Below are 14,546 nucleotides of genomic sequence, written 5' to 3'. Positions count from 1 at the left end.
TCACTAAGACGCTTGATGAACGTAAATAGTGCAGGGATACAGGCGAGCCCCTCTATCTGGTAAATGACGTCATAAAGGTGTGCATAATTGACGAGTTTTTGCCGGTGACGGATGAACTCGAAAGTGGTCTATTGGGACATGACACCCCCCCCCCCCCAATTAATTTTTTTTTTTACTAAAATGCATAATCCTGCATTCTGATGGACATGTTTGGAAGATACCAAATAAATATACATTTAAAATAGATTATTTCACACATTTCTGAGAGATAAAAGATGCCCAACAAGCAACCTCACCATGAATTAGTCCTTTCACACAAGTACCTCTATAAATCATGGTGTTATTATACACCTATAACAGTAATCCTAATCTACAGCTATATCAAATAGACAACTTATTACAAAATTATGGAAATTTCAACCTTCATAAAGATTAAATACTGATAAAACTTAGCATAAAAAACTTATTTATAACCCTACACCTGCAAGTGAAAAATAACACTGTTTTGAAATTTAAGACAGCAAGTATCATGCTGCATGCATGCATGTCTTCTGGTGGAAAAAAAAGCTAGGAAATGCAAAATCATACGATGTACTTTTAACAAATCATGGCTTCATGTTTTATTTACTAATTTCAGTTCTCCTTGAAACTTGATAAAATTTCAAATATTTAATCAGCTTGAATTATGTGGATGAGCATTATATTTGACATTTAATGTAGACTTAGTTAGTAAAATGATTATGCAATATGTGCTATGTTATTTAAACATTATTACAGTATACCCATCATGATTATCAGACACACAGTTTTTCATTGAGTGTGAATTTTTCGTGCCGTTTTTGAAATATTAAATATTTTTATGAGTTTCGCTTTAACTTCCCGGGTTCTGAATTACCAACCGTTTAATTTAGGATACCAAATAAAAAGTAAGACTTGACTTGTCTTAAGTCAACAGTCATAAAGACCCAGGGCTTAGGGTGTACTGACCAAGGCCTAGGAGCAAAATGACCAATGCCTTAGGGGCATAATGACCAAGGCCATGGGGCAAACGGCCCAAGGTCAACAGTCATAAAGACCCAGGGCTTAGGGGCGTACTGACCAAGGCCTAGGAGCAAAATGACCAAGGTCTAGGGGCATACTGACCAATGCCTTAATTAGGGGCATAATGACCAAGGCCATGGGGCATACTGACAAAAGCCTTAGGAGCATACTGCCCAAGGTCAACAGTCATAAAGACACTCATTGTAAAGTCAGTTGAACGGGCAGAATCAATTTGCACCAATTGCAGTTTTGAAAAGGTATTGATTGCTCCATTCTCTTTTATTTTGATGGTATTAATTGCGCCAATAAATGAAATGAAATAGCGCCACAATTACCTGTTAATACTTTTTTACCTATATCATACCTGTACATGTTTTACCTATATCATACATGTACTATAATTAACTTCCCACTTAAGATTTAACAGAACACTCATTAAATTTAAGAAAACTCACAAAAAAATAAATTGTTTAGTAATTATAGAATATTTTTTCACGAGTCAAGATGTCTGATCATACCCAGCATTCAAGAAAATAGAGTCTGATAGAGGAAAAACGGTCATCATTGTGGAACATAAATTCCGTCAGGCATTTGTAAAGAAAACTAGGGAAATAAAGTGGAGATGTACAGTTAAGTCGTGTTGTGCTAAGTTATTAACAGGTGAATCGTGTACAATTATTTTGAATAGAAAATTATATCATATTCATGAAACAAATGTCAAGAAATTAGAAAGTCAAATTTTGAGAACTGCGGATAACTGGTCCCAAGCCTGGATAAAGAAGGAGGGAAGTCAATCATTTATTTGTTATATAAATAATGTCCCTCACCTTGGCATATGTGAATTACACAAAGGAAGCAGACAGTTCATGACAAAATTGTGTTTAGGTGATTGTGTTGTGTTTGTACATCTTCCTTTACTGAACATTCTTGCTGCTCACAATTATCTCTATCTATAATGAACTTGTCCGTGTAGTTACAGTGGAAAATGTTAGTAAAAATTTACAAATTTTATGAAAATTGTTAAAAATTGATTATAAAGAACAATAACTTCTTAGGGGGTCAATTGACCATTTTGGTAATTTTGACTTATTTTTGAGTCTTTTAAATTGCTGTACATTATTGCTGTTTACAGTTTATCTCTATCTATAATAATGTTCAAGATAATAACCCAAAACAGCAAAATTTCCTTAAAATTACCAATTTTGAGGCAGCAACCTAACAACGAGTTGTCCGATTCATGTAAACATTTCAAGGCAGATAGATCCTGACCAGATAAACAAATTTACTCCTTGTCAGATTTGCTCTGAATGCTTTGGATTTTGAGTTATAAGCCAAAAACTGCATTTTACCCCTATGTTCTATTTTTAGCCGTAGCAGCCATCTTGGTTTGTTTGCCCGGTCACAAAACACAATTTTTTAAACTAGATAGCCTAATAATGATTCTGGCTATATGTTTGGTAAAATTTGGCCCAGTAGTTTCAGAGGAGAAGATTTTCATAAAAATTGACTATAAAGGGCAATAACTCTTAAAGGGGCCAACTGACCATTTGGTCCTGTTGACTTATTTGTAAATCTTACTTTGCTGAACATTTTTGCTGTTTACAGTTTATCTCTATCTATAATAATGTTCAAGATAATAATCCAAAAACAGCAAAATTTCCTTAAAATTACCAATTCAGGGGCAGCAACCCAACAACGGGTTGTCCCATTCATCTTAAAATTTCAGGGCAGATAGACCTTTACCAGATACACAATTTAACCCAATGTCAGATTTGCTCTAAATGCTTTGGTTTTTGAGTAATAACCAAATACTGCATTTAACCACCATGTTCCATTTTTAGCCGTGGCGGCCATCTTGGTTGGTTGGCCGGGTCAAAAAACACAAATTTTAAACTAGATTCATCAATGATGATTGTGGCCAAGTTTGGATTAATTTGGCCCAGTAGATTCAGAGGAGAAGATTCTTGTAAAAGATCATGGAGATTTACGAAAAATGGTTAAAAATTGAATATAAAGGGCAATAACTCCTAAAGGGGTAAACTGACCATTTTGGTCATGTTGACTTTTTTGTAAATCTTACTTTGCTGAACATTATTGCTGTTTACAGTTTATCTCCATCTATAATAATATTCAAGATAATAACCAAAAAAACAGTAAAATTTCCTTAAAATTACCAATTTAGGGGCAGCAAAGCAACAATGGGTTGTCTGATTCATCTGAAAATTTCAGGGCAGATAGAACTTGACCTGATAAACAATTTTACCGCTTGTCAGATTTGCTCTAAATGCTATGGATTTTGAGTTATAAGCCAAAAACTGCATTTTACCCCTATGTTCTATTTTTAGCCATGGCGGCCATCTTGGTTGGTTGGCCGGGTCAAAAAACACAAATTTTAAACTAGATACATCAATGATGATTGTGGCCAAGTTTGGTTAAATTTGGCCCAGCAGTTTCAGAGGAGAAGAATTTTGTAAAAGTTAACGCCGGACGACGGATGAGAAAAATAAATAGAATTGGCGCAATTAGATGATTACCTACATTTAAAGATACTGTGGCCTGAGTGAATGATCTCCATGGCCTCTTTTAACAATGACAAGGTGCCATCGTTAAAAGAGGCCATGGAGATCATTCACTCAGGCCACAGTATCTTTAAATGCAAGAGCCATAATGCTCCATGAACCAACAGCACATTCTGTTAACTGAGGCTGAGGCTCTCCATCAAAGTATAAAACCTTCAAGTGAAGCATTTTTCTAGAGGGTTTCTATTTGAAATATGAACTTTTAAAAAAATAACTTTAATCATAAACTACAAATAATTTTCTCATCAAAGAAGTCAGACTAAAAATTGGTATTTGTAGGTAAATAATTAATCAATGTAGATTTCATACTCAATTAGACTTAACAAACTGTCAGTCACAAAGTATTGTACCAATTACAAACAGATACAATTAAAACCACTGATGCTAAAAAGCAAACAATGTTTTTGATGTTATTCCAAACTATACATCAAATAGTAATTGCTTTCTCATTGGGATACTATTTTTTTCACTATTCTATTGTTGTGGCTTGGCTGCAAAGTCATGTTTGCTAAATTTAGAATTTGGCAGCAATGACCTATATAACTTGAACCCTACTTATTCAAAGTGTCCTAGCTCTTGAATGGGTAATCTTCTGGGGACTATTTCACTAGATGTTTAAAGTCAGTAAAAGTGTATAAAGTTAAAATCATAATAAAAGAAATAGGAATCTAGTCCATGGGACATTGATAATGCCCCCACTAGCATATAACATAATAAAGTGACATACTCAAGAACTGTAAAAGTGACCCTACCAAAATTGTTCTAGATCTGAGTTTTGTGCACCAGTGAGTTAATATAAGCATTGTGGATAAGTTTCAGAACATTTGGTTGAGTTTAGTTTTAGTTTAGTTTAAACATTTTTATTTATACATGTAGTGGATTGGGAAACAAGTTTTGCAACTTATATTAATCCCTTTCCACTTTGCGGGTGTGAGTGCTGCCTTGTAGCAGCATTAGCCTACTCTTTTTCTAAATCTACAAGGGTGTCTTTAGCGTGCAAGAGATATGGCTCTTTCTTAACACGGGTCAGCCATTTATCGTCCTCTTCTGACAGACTATCATCGTTTCCTTAACTTGGCTTAAGACCATACTCGCAAATGGTGTCAAGGGAGAGCCGAAAATTGAGTTCCTGAAATTTTCATCCAGAATGTGAATCGAACCAGTAACCTTTGTGTTAGTAGTCTGATGCTCTAACCACTACACCACGGCTCTCTTCATGCAACACTAGAGTAAGAGAATGGAAACCATTTATGGGACACACATAGTAGGGTGAAAGTTAATGTCCCCTCTGTGACGGCAGGGACAGGAAAAACAAATCTTTTTTTAATCCAATTTTATGCTTTTTCTCTATGCTGTAGGCATAAATACATAAATCTTTGTTTTCCATCATTGGGCTTTATTCTAAAGGCGAAATGATGGGGTTTACAGAATAGAGATTAATGGGGCAATATAATCCAGAAAGAAATGGGTAAAAAATAGAGAAAAATGACCTCAAAAATAATATCAATGAATACAGAAATTAAAGAGGCCAATCCAGACCATTAGATGTGTACATTTATTACTACATAAATAACATTTATTGCCTTCAAATGAATTATTAATATAACTTTGAACAATTCTTAGGAATTGATCCATGCAGTGACCAATTTCTTAAGAATTATGTAATAAATATCTTGGTCCTGGTATTCAAAGTATAGAATGTTGTAAATTACCAGGTCACAGATTTATACCAACAATGTCAAAGTAAGGTCAAGGTCAAAGTAAGAATTAGGTTAATGATTCCGATCCAATTACTCCTTAATAATTAACAATTAACCTTGGCTCAAATTATTTATCAGTGGTCTCTCTTGTGTAATCACATGTAAAGGCATGTTTAGTACATAATTATAGCTGATAATTTATTTTCTATATATAAGTTCAGATATTATTTGAGGTCTACATTGTGTTTAGACAAGATCGTTTACTTCTTTTATTTCTAGTTTTTTTTAATTTTTACAAATATCCTTTCACAAAAAGCACCAACTACTTATGTGAAAGTTATTAGCTTATAACTTATATGTTTTTACAAATGAAAAGAAAATACTTATAATTCATACAACATGTACAAGATAATAAAATTCCATAATTTTATTTATTAAAATTACAAGTTTTCAATCACTTAAAACTTTCAAAATTTCTTATTCATTCTACATGTACCTCTTCATAGTTAAGTCCAATCTAAATTTTAATGCATAACAACCTTCAGACACACAAAAAAACTGGCTCTGCCGATTTTACATACACACCAGAAATCCAGTACATTCATGTTTTAAACTGGTTGATTTAACTGTAACAGTTCCCTAATATTATTAATGAACCAAGACAAACTTAAGCCTCAAAGTCAAGTAGTTACACACAAACAATTACCTGGTGTGTTAAAGAGGGGAGGACTATACAGCTATAGACCCCTAGGGTAAGGAGATTTTAACAATAGGTGTAAAAACAACTATGTAATAATACGCCTGGTAGGTTTAATTCAAAGATGTTAGAATGAAAAGAAAATCTTAACACTATGTTAATTCATAGTATGAACAAAGAAATGTAACAGTACGCTCAACAATACCTTGGGGGCGGGGAACGGAAATAGGTATTTATAATCAGAGTACTTCAATCAGTAAAGGTATGGTCTAAGTAATGGGCTTAAGACATTAAGGCCTACTTGATTACCTCATAAAGGTGTACTTGATTATCTCCTATGTTTAAATCAGGAGTAAAATAATGGATTTAAACCATAAAATATTGTATAAGGTGTTGACAATGATTGTATGTTATGTTATAACGACCATATAATTACATGTTATTAAATCAGTCACCATGTAATTACAGGGTAAGTGTTTATAATGCTTCAGTGAATGACCTAAACTGGAATTGAATAGGTAGTTTAGTGGTACATGGATTCATTCATGTCATTAATTCTATCACCATGCAGTACTTTGTAGATACACTTTAGTACATAGGACATGGCATGATATGTCTTTCATTGAAATTTGCTGTTGTACATGCATACAAATGTAGCTGAGACCAAATTGGACTTGCAGTGGAAGATCTAGAACTTTTTATAAGGCTGTCTGACCTATGGAGGGGCCCGCTCCCACCATGCTTCAGTGATTCCCTATATAAGCAACCACATTTTGCCACAAAACGGGGGCCTGGATCCACATTAATTTGGTCAAGTTTGTGGTCTTTGTTGAGTCTGCAAATCTTTTAGGGTGAATTTTAATCGAGCAAGACATAATGACCTTTCATTCTGTGGTGTAGGGTTCAGTTGGTTAGCTGGTTAAAGATTTTTTTATAACATCAGATTGTTTGTCAAACCTTGACAGAAACAAACAGAAGCTTTTCCATGATCAATAAATTAATTTTTTTTTAAGTTATCATTAAATACTGTGACTTTTGAGTGATTACAAGGTCACAGAAAATCATTTTTTTAACCTTCAGTGATCTTAATTAAACTAAAGCACCTTGTACATGTTGTATTTTCTGTCAGAAATCTAATGAATTCCATATTTCATCATACTCATCCATCATACTTATAGAACTTTTAGGTTTTTTTTTGGGCCACACTCAGCAAAAAATGGAATCAGGGGAGAACCATACTATTACTGTGGATTCGTTCTGTTTCGTAGATATCAATTTTCCTTGTTTAAGGAAAACTTGTATGTTCATGGATATTTAATTTCATGGTTTTGCCAAAGTCTGCACACTAGCCTAAGGAACATTTATCATTTGTAGAACATTAAATTTCATGGTTTACCGGTACCCCAGAAATCCACAAAATTGTTATCCAAGGAATAATAATAAATCCACAGTACTGTATACTTATAATGTTTTGTACCTGGTGCATGATTATCTTAATCTGTCAACATTTTTATTGTGCAAAAATGATTCATGGCAAACTTTCCAAAAACTGTTTCAGTATAACATCTGAAAGCACTTCAACAACTGACCTGTTTATCGTAGAAAGTTTTATTTCTCACTCTACAACTACAAGACTTTTCCATCTAAGTTTCATCATAAAACTATCTTATATACTGGTCAAACACTTGTTACAAAGGGATGACCACTTCAATGAAAACTTTGAGATAATGGACCATAATTCAAAAACAATTCAAGATCCTTGTTTCTAGTTGACCATTAGTAAGTAACTGACTGTCAATAAACTGACCACTTGAATGTCCACTTAACTGGAAACTGATAATCTTGTTCTCAATCAGAAGGTTGTAAATGGATCTAGACCATTCTTGTTGCCATTTTGATCAAACTGATCAGATCTGACCAATGTTATTCCAAACCAAAAAGTTAAAACAATCCAGTAAAAATTGATTGAGGAAAACTTATATTTTTGTTGATGACAAAATCTGCATTGAAGCCTGATATGGCCAGTTAAAGCCTGTCTCCAGATGCAGGATTTTCTCAAAGTGTTAAGGGCATACGATACAGTTTTGATCCTGTATTTACAAGTTCATGAAAATTTGCATATAGGCTATTTTCTACCTGATTTAATGAAAAATGTAATAAAAAATATACCTTCATGTGCTACTTTTTGAGTAAAATGAGGTCAAAATTTTGTAAATTTGCTCAAAATTCAGATTTGTGGCCGTAATTTCGTTTTCGAAAGAATTGCAGACATAACTTTTTTGTTATAAAAGATAAACACAAATTGTTTTCTGTTAAATAATCGGTTATTTCTTAATTTTATAAATATCATAAAAAAATATTCAATTTTTTATTCAGAAATAACTCATATTTATCAAATGCTCATCAGTGGCGGATCTAGAAATTTTCATAAGTGGGGGCCCACTGACTGACCTAAGAGGGGGCCCGCTCCAGTCACACTTCAGTGATTCCCTATATAAGCAACCAAATTTTTTCCAAAAAAGGGGGGGGGGGCCTGGGCCCCTCCCCCCCCTAAATCCGCCTCTGCTCATGAATTGAGGAAAAAACGTCATTTTTTACTGCATGTTTATCAAAATTTTAAAAAATCCTCTATTTACAGTTTTATAAAATTTGGGTCACATAATCTCCCTGCAAAATGAAACCAAATGCCGTTTAAAAAAATAGGGGTCCATGAACTCGTTTTCAAATTAAATCAGTTTGAATGATAAAAATCAGTCGAAAAATGCATCTTTTCCTGATATGTCACAGTTTGACGTTGCGAAAATAACAAATTACGTTAGCAACGTCATTACTTTCCCTGTAACTGTATCGTATGCCCTTAAAGACCCATTGGGTAACCATTGGGCTTTTTTCAACTCTCTGATAGAGAAGTTGACTCTTAAACACATTCCCAGATTCCATTCTTAATTTTAGTTATAGCAGATCTTGTTCCTGGTACATTAACGTTAATCAGGGTTCAAATATATATCTCAACTCTAATTTCCTTTATTAGGTAGATATAAACCTACCTGAAGGTCTTCCCCTATTGAGAAAAGACCTTATTGTTTTTTCTAATTGACAATTTATTTAAGTTTTTTGGGGTACCGACTTGGATTTTACCAGAAATATTTGCCACCAAAAATAATCAAACAGCAATTACCTGACAAACGTTTAAAGATTGACATTCTATCATTCTAATACTCCATTCTTGACATTTCATTCTATTTATCTTTCTAAGTTGAAGTGGGGGAGGGACATTAGTTTACTGCTAACTAATTTACTGGTCCATAAATTTTACACTGAGAAACCCTGATATGACTAATTTACTGCTCACTAAGCTTCAAGGTCAAATATCTTTATTTGAAAAGCACTTTACGCCCATATGGACCAATGGCTTAAAACATTATACATAATATACAGTTTACATAAAACAATGAAAATAAACAATGGACACACTTTGAACTATAATTTCGGTCAGGATCAGACAGCCAATAACTTCCCCATGGTCTTAATTATTAAACAATTTCTGCTTCTTTTTTATCAGTTTAATTTCATGGTTCATATAATGATATTGAGAAAATATTCATTAATTCTGATAGCTGCTGATAAAAACTAATTTCCCTTGGCTTTGATGTGCTTAACTTGACCATTGGCCATAAAGCACACAGCTGGAATTATCATATCGTCTCTAAGTACTAAAAGTGGCAGTTTAATGTAGAAATTGCATGTTTATGAGAAAAAATCACTTTGATATAGACATTTTATAGAGGGCTCTGTCCATACCAAAACCTATGGCACATTACATCAAGGTTAATTATTGCTGACTAAGCTTAAAAGTAAATCGGGGTCAAAAGGTAAATAGTTAAGGTGCAAATGTAAAGCAGCATATTTCAACCTACCTTGCTACCCCCACAATTAAAATAAGCTTCAGAAGTACAATTTCCAAACCCTTCCTAATTTTAAAATAATTTCAAACTGAACAACATTGGGTCAATCATAAACTGAATGTTTTTTCTTACTTTATTTTGTAGAAAAAATTGAAAATGAGATTCATTTCTTGATTGAATGTCCGCAATATAAAAACATTAGATCTAAATATAAAATAAATGATATTAATTCAAATAATTTGGATGAAAATTTTACCAAAATGTTAAATCCTATGTCTGAAAAGGAATTAAAATCTATTTGTATGTATATTGAAGAAGCTCTTGATTTGAGAGACCACCATACCGTTTCATCAGATAATAATCTTTTACAGTAGTTTGTGCATATACATATATATATATATATAAATATCTTGTATTGTGTGTTTTAAGTAAATATACGAAAATCTATAATAATACTGAAATATAAGTCTATGGTATCAATATCAGTCTATAATGTATTTGTATACATAGAATTGGCTCATGACTTGTTACATGAATCTTTATTTCATTTATATGTTGTTTTAATATTATAATTGTCTGTATTTGGATCACGCCTCTATTGTGCTCTTTCCAATAAAAAATATTGAATTTATTGAATTTTGTTTCATTAAACTAAACCATCTTCCCAGGATATATATGCAGTAACTCATCAAAGTCCATGAAATATGTTACGGTAGATATGAATTTTTAGGGTAGGTACTAAGTAAAAAGTGTAAAGGAGTACTAGGACATTAAACACACTGTATTGGTTCAAATTTAATGTGAGCATTTGCCTTTACAGTTTCCTAGCCTGGCCTGGACAGATCTTACTAACATATATTATAGATCTTAAATTCAACTGAGCTAAATGAGGCAGCATTGAGTGTATTATTTTAGTTATACCTCAAAACAGCAAAAACTCTAGCACCTCAATGATTTAGAATGCAACCCATTAAAACTTATGTATCTATATCATTATATCAATAAAATAAAGCCTCCCACAACCAATAAACAGAGTAATATTATCATCCCATGAATACTTCATAATTCACATCCCACTGATCAAGTTATGAATAGATATGTATACTGGTTTAGTCTCTGGCAATACAGCACATCACAATGTCACTTATTTATTATTTATTACATATCCATTAAGATATCAGACCAAATAAACTGACCCAAGAGCAGGTGTTGTCTTTCAAAACAAGTTATCAGGCAAAATATTGGTCATTAGGGGGAGACAATTTTTAGGAAGTTATAAACTGACCTTTATGATCGTCTAGCCTTCAATTATTGTCAGTCCTCCGTGTCAATGACGACAGAAAACTGAATAGCTCTCAAAAATATATACAATATAAGTTAATGTAACAATTACATTATATCATACTGGCCAAGTTCTTGCAAAATAATTTTACATTCTATAAATGACAGTTAGATGATAACTGTAATGTATATATGTCACTAAGACTGAGGGCAGGGAATCCTTGATATAATTTGAATCTCTTATATATATATATATATATATACGAGTCTAAATTGAAAACTACGTTCAAACCTATGACTGCGTTGGATAAAAACCGCAATTTTTATACGTGTGCATGTCAAACAAATTTCGTTGTAGAAGGGTCTAAAAACAGCACAAACAACATTTTCCAAAAGACCAAAAGAGTGAAAAAGTGTATTTAAACAAAACGCATTTATATTGATTTAAAAAAAAGACAAATATTGATTTAAAAAAAAGACAAATTATAGTTCAAAGTGTGTCCATTGTTTATTTTCATTGTTTTATGTAAACTGTATATTATGTATAATGTTTTAAGCCATTGGTCCATATGGGCGTAAAGTGCTTTTCAATAAAGTTTATTATAAGCTCCATAGTGGCATCAATTGTTGATTTCATAGTCGCAATTTAATTAATTAAATTTTGGCAATGTGTAAGCGAAGCGGATATTCTATTATGAAACTGATAGAAAACACTGAAAAACTGATAGATGTATGGTACAAAGTTACGTAATATGTCTAAAGCCAACAAATTAAACTAACTATCATAATTTCTATATGTTAATAAAACAGACCTGTTTCTAAGCCAGTACATTATAAGTGTGTGTGGTCAGTGATGGTCATTACCTGGTCATTGACTGTATAAATCCAAACTTAACTTTTAACACAAATCTCTTAATCTGTCAACATTTTTATTGTGCAAAAACACAATGTAACAATTTGTCACCTTGATTTAAATTTAAATTAAAAATATATGTTTAAAGTTTAAATAATTGGTTAGACTATAATTTATCTGATTGAAAATTACTTGAATGAAATAACAAATACAAAAGCACCATTATATATCAATGGTTTTTATATACTGCTAGAAAAAAATGCTGATTGGCAGTCTTGTTTTTCACAATTTGATTTAATTTATTTTTGATAATTCAGTGATAAAGTACAAAAGAACTAATTTATCACTGAAGTCGAAATCTATTTGAGTTATAAGAAATATGAACTCTGAACCCTAATCTGAGTGAACATTTTTGTCTAGATCCTTGACACATCTGATTTCATTAATTAATCTAATTATTGACCTTTTAACCTCAAGTTTATTATATATGTCAAAAATAAACTTGTTGTCACTTGAGAATTCATATTTTTTGCACAATTATTTAACAATCTGACTCACGAATTAATTACTTTATATAATTATTATATAACAAGTTTCATTAAAACTGACTCATCGCTTCTTTACCGCATTTTTATGTTTTTCGGACATCTTTTGGGTATTGCTTATCTTAGAAATACAAAAGATTTTTGAAGAGTAATTAAGTTTAATGAAAAATGTTAAATAAATTTAAAAAAAATATTTTTCATGTTTTTCAGCAAAATAAGCTATATAACTTTTTTTTTTAAAATGGCAAATAATACACTATTAACTGACCCTTTCTTAAAATTCTATTTTTTTTGGAATGATGTAAATTGAGATGTCACCATGCATATATATTCCAGAATTGAAGAAGATACTACTGTAACCAGAGAGCATAATTCTTATGTAAAAAATTGTAAGGGTTCCACGGAACCCAGTGTCTCGCCTACTTTTGCTGTTAATCGCAGGCTCAACAAAAATCAGGAAAAAATTACTAAAAATATTCCTCTCAATACTATCCTTTGCTTGTGAGATGCTTATTATCTGTCCAAGTCTGGTAAAAATCCAGGATATTTTATGAATCTAATAACCACGACACCAATGGAATGTAGGATTGCTAAGTCTCGCTTTTTCGACTTAAGTTGTTACTAAGGCTGGACAAAAATCACATTGTCTCCATCAGCCTTTAACCTAAAAAAAATATGTGTTACAAGGTGCAAACCGACTGAGCTAAAGAAGTACTACCTTTGCTCAACTGCTTATGGCTGACATTATAAGTATCCACTAATGAAGGGAAACAATCCAGTATCACAAAATTATTGTTTATTCAATCTTACCTTTTACAATGAATCTGTCAGTTAATACTGTTACCAGTTTCTGAGACAAGTTTGTTGTGAGCTACTGGTAGTGCTGGTTTGCAGCCAACCTGTCAAATAAAAGATTCAAATTTAAATTATACAATTTAATACATTAGCAAGACCACTTTCAAGTCTTGGAACGTTTCACATTAAATGCAACCCCTTAGTGTAGACTTGTTGCACTATTTGAAAGACCTGCTGAAAAGGAAATTACTTCTTAAGCTAAAGGGAAACAACTCATGAAGAAAAAATAACAAGGATAAAGATTGCAAAACGCAATTAATTTCCCCGTAGGCCAACATTGCAGCCTTTTATGAACTACAGACAAAGTTGATTTTAAGAAGGAAATTTTGCTAGACTGTAAACATAATTTATTTTAAGTCCATTAAGTCTATGATGATTGCTTTTCTTCATGCAATTTGTACCTATTTCCCTTGCCTATCAAATCTGCTCTTAAAAAGTCTCTTCACATAACGTAGAAAAAACTTCTTCCTTTGGGGCTCAGGATTTAGACTGATATAATGCAGAGTGCACGAAATTGACAAGTAAATAAATACTTGCTGCACACAAGGACCAATCAGAATTAAGCCTTATAGTCTTTTTTCTTCATAAAATGGCTGTACCATAGTATTTAATGGTTTATGGTAACATGAAAGCATGCTGTCACATAAGTCATTCTTTCATAGTAATTCAAGATACTCTTTCTTTTGTATTTGATCAAACACAGTAACAAGTTAATCCTACAGTACATTATAAAGGTCAAACAAGGTGACAAATTATAGCTGTTGTCATGTGTGTCTGATTACAGTGACCAAACCTGATCAGGTATGCCTCATTTAGTCAATGTGTATGCCTCATTTGGCTAACCATTCATTAATCTGTCTTCTAGATCTCAATTATGTCAAAGTCAAACAAATAATACAAGGCATGCTAAATATACCAGTAATAATGATAGGGTAGTCAACAGAACACAGGCTTGCTAAATATACCAGTTATAATGACAGGGTAAGTCGACTAGAAAATTACCATACCAAGTATCCGGACCATCTGATGAGTATTTTGTAGAATAGAATGGAAAGAAATTGACCAGCTATTATATACTTCTGCAGATACA

The 14,546-nt window shown here is 32.4% G+C and overlaps 1 protein-coding gene across 4 annotated transcripts in view; it reads right to left on the bottom strand.

Annotated features, from left to right (window-relative positions):
- Positions 1–14,546, bottom strand: part of LOC134692796 (tripartite motif-containing protein 2-like) — a 61,431-nt gene that overhangs the window by 26,296 nt on the left and 20,589 nt on the right. For 3 of the 4 annotated variants that reach the window (XM_063553339.1, XM_063553338.1, XM_063553337.1), the window contains one exon: positions 13,412–13,500. The gene's annotated coding sequence lies outside the window, so the exon portion shown is untranslated. Of the gene's footprint in view, positions 1–12,015; positions 12,037–13,411; positions 13,501–14,546 lie in introns of those variants that run through there. The other variant, XM_063553341.1, reaches the window with a different exon arrangement.

Source organism: Mytilus trossulus, chromosome 12 (assembly GCF_036588685.1).
Source record: "Mytilus trossulus isolate FHL-02 chromosome 12, PNRI_Mtr1.1.1.hap1, whole genome shotgun sequence".
NCBI classification, from domain to species: Eukaryota; Metazoa; Mollusca; class Bivalvia; order Mytilida; family Mytilidae; genus Mytilus; species Mytilus trossulus.
Note: the sequence above shows the minus strand (reverse complement) of the source record. Positions and strands in the feature narration are given on the sequence as shown.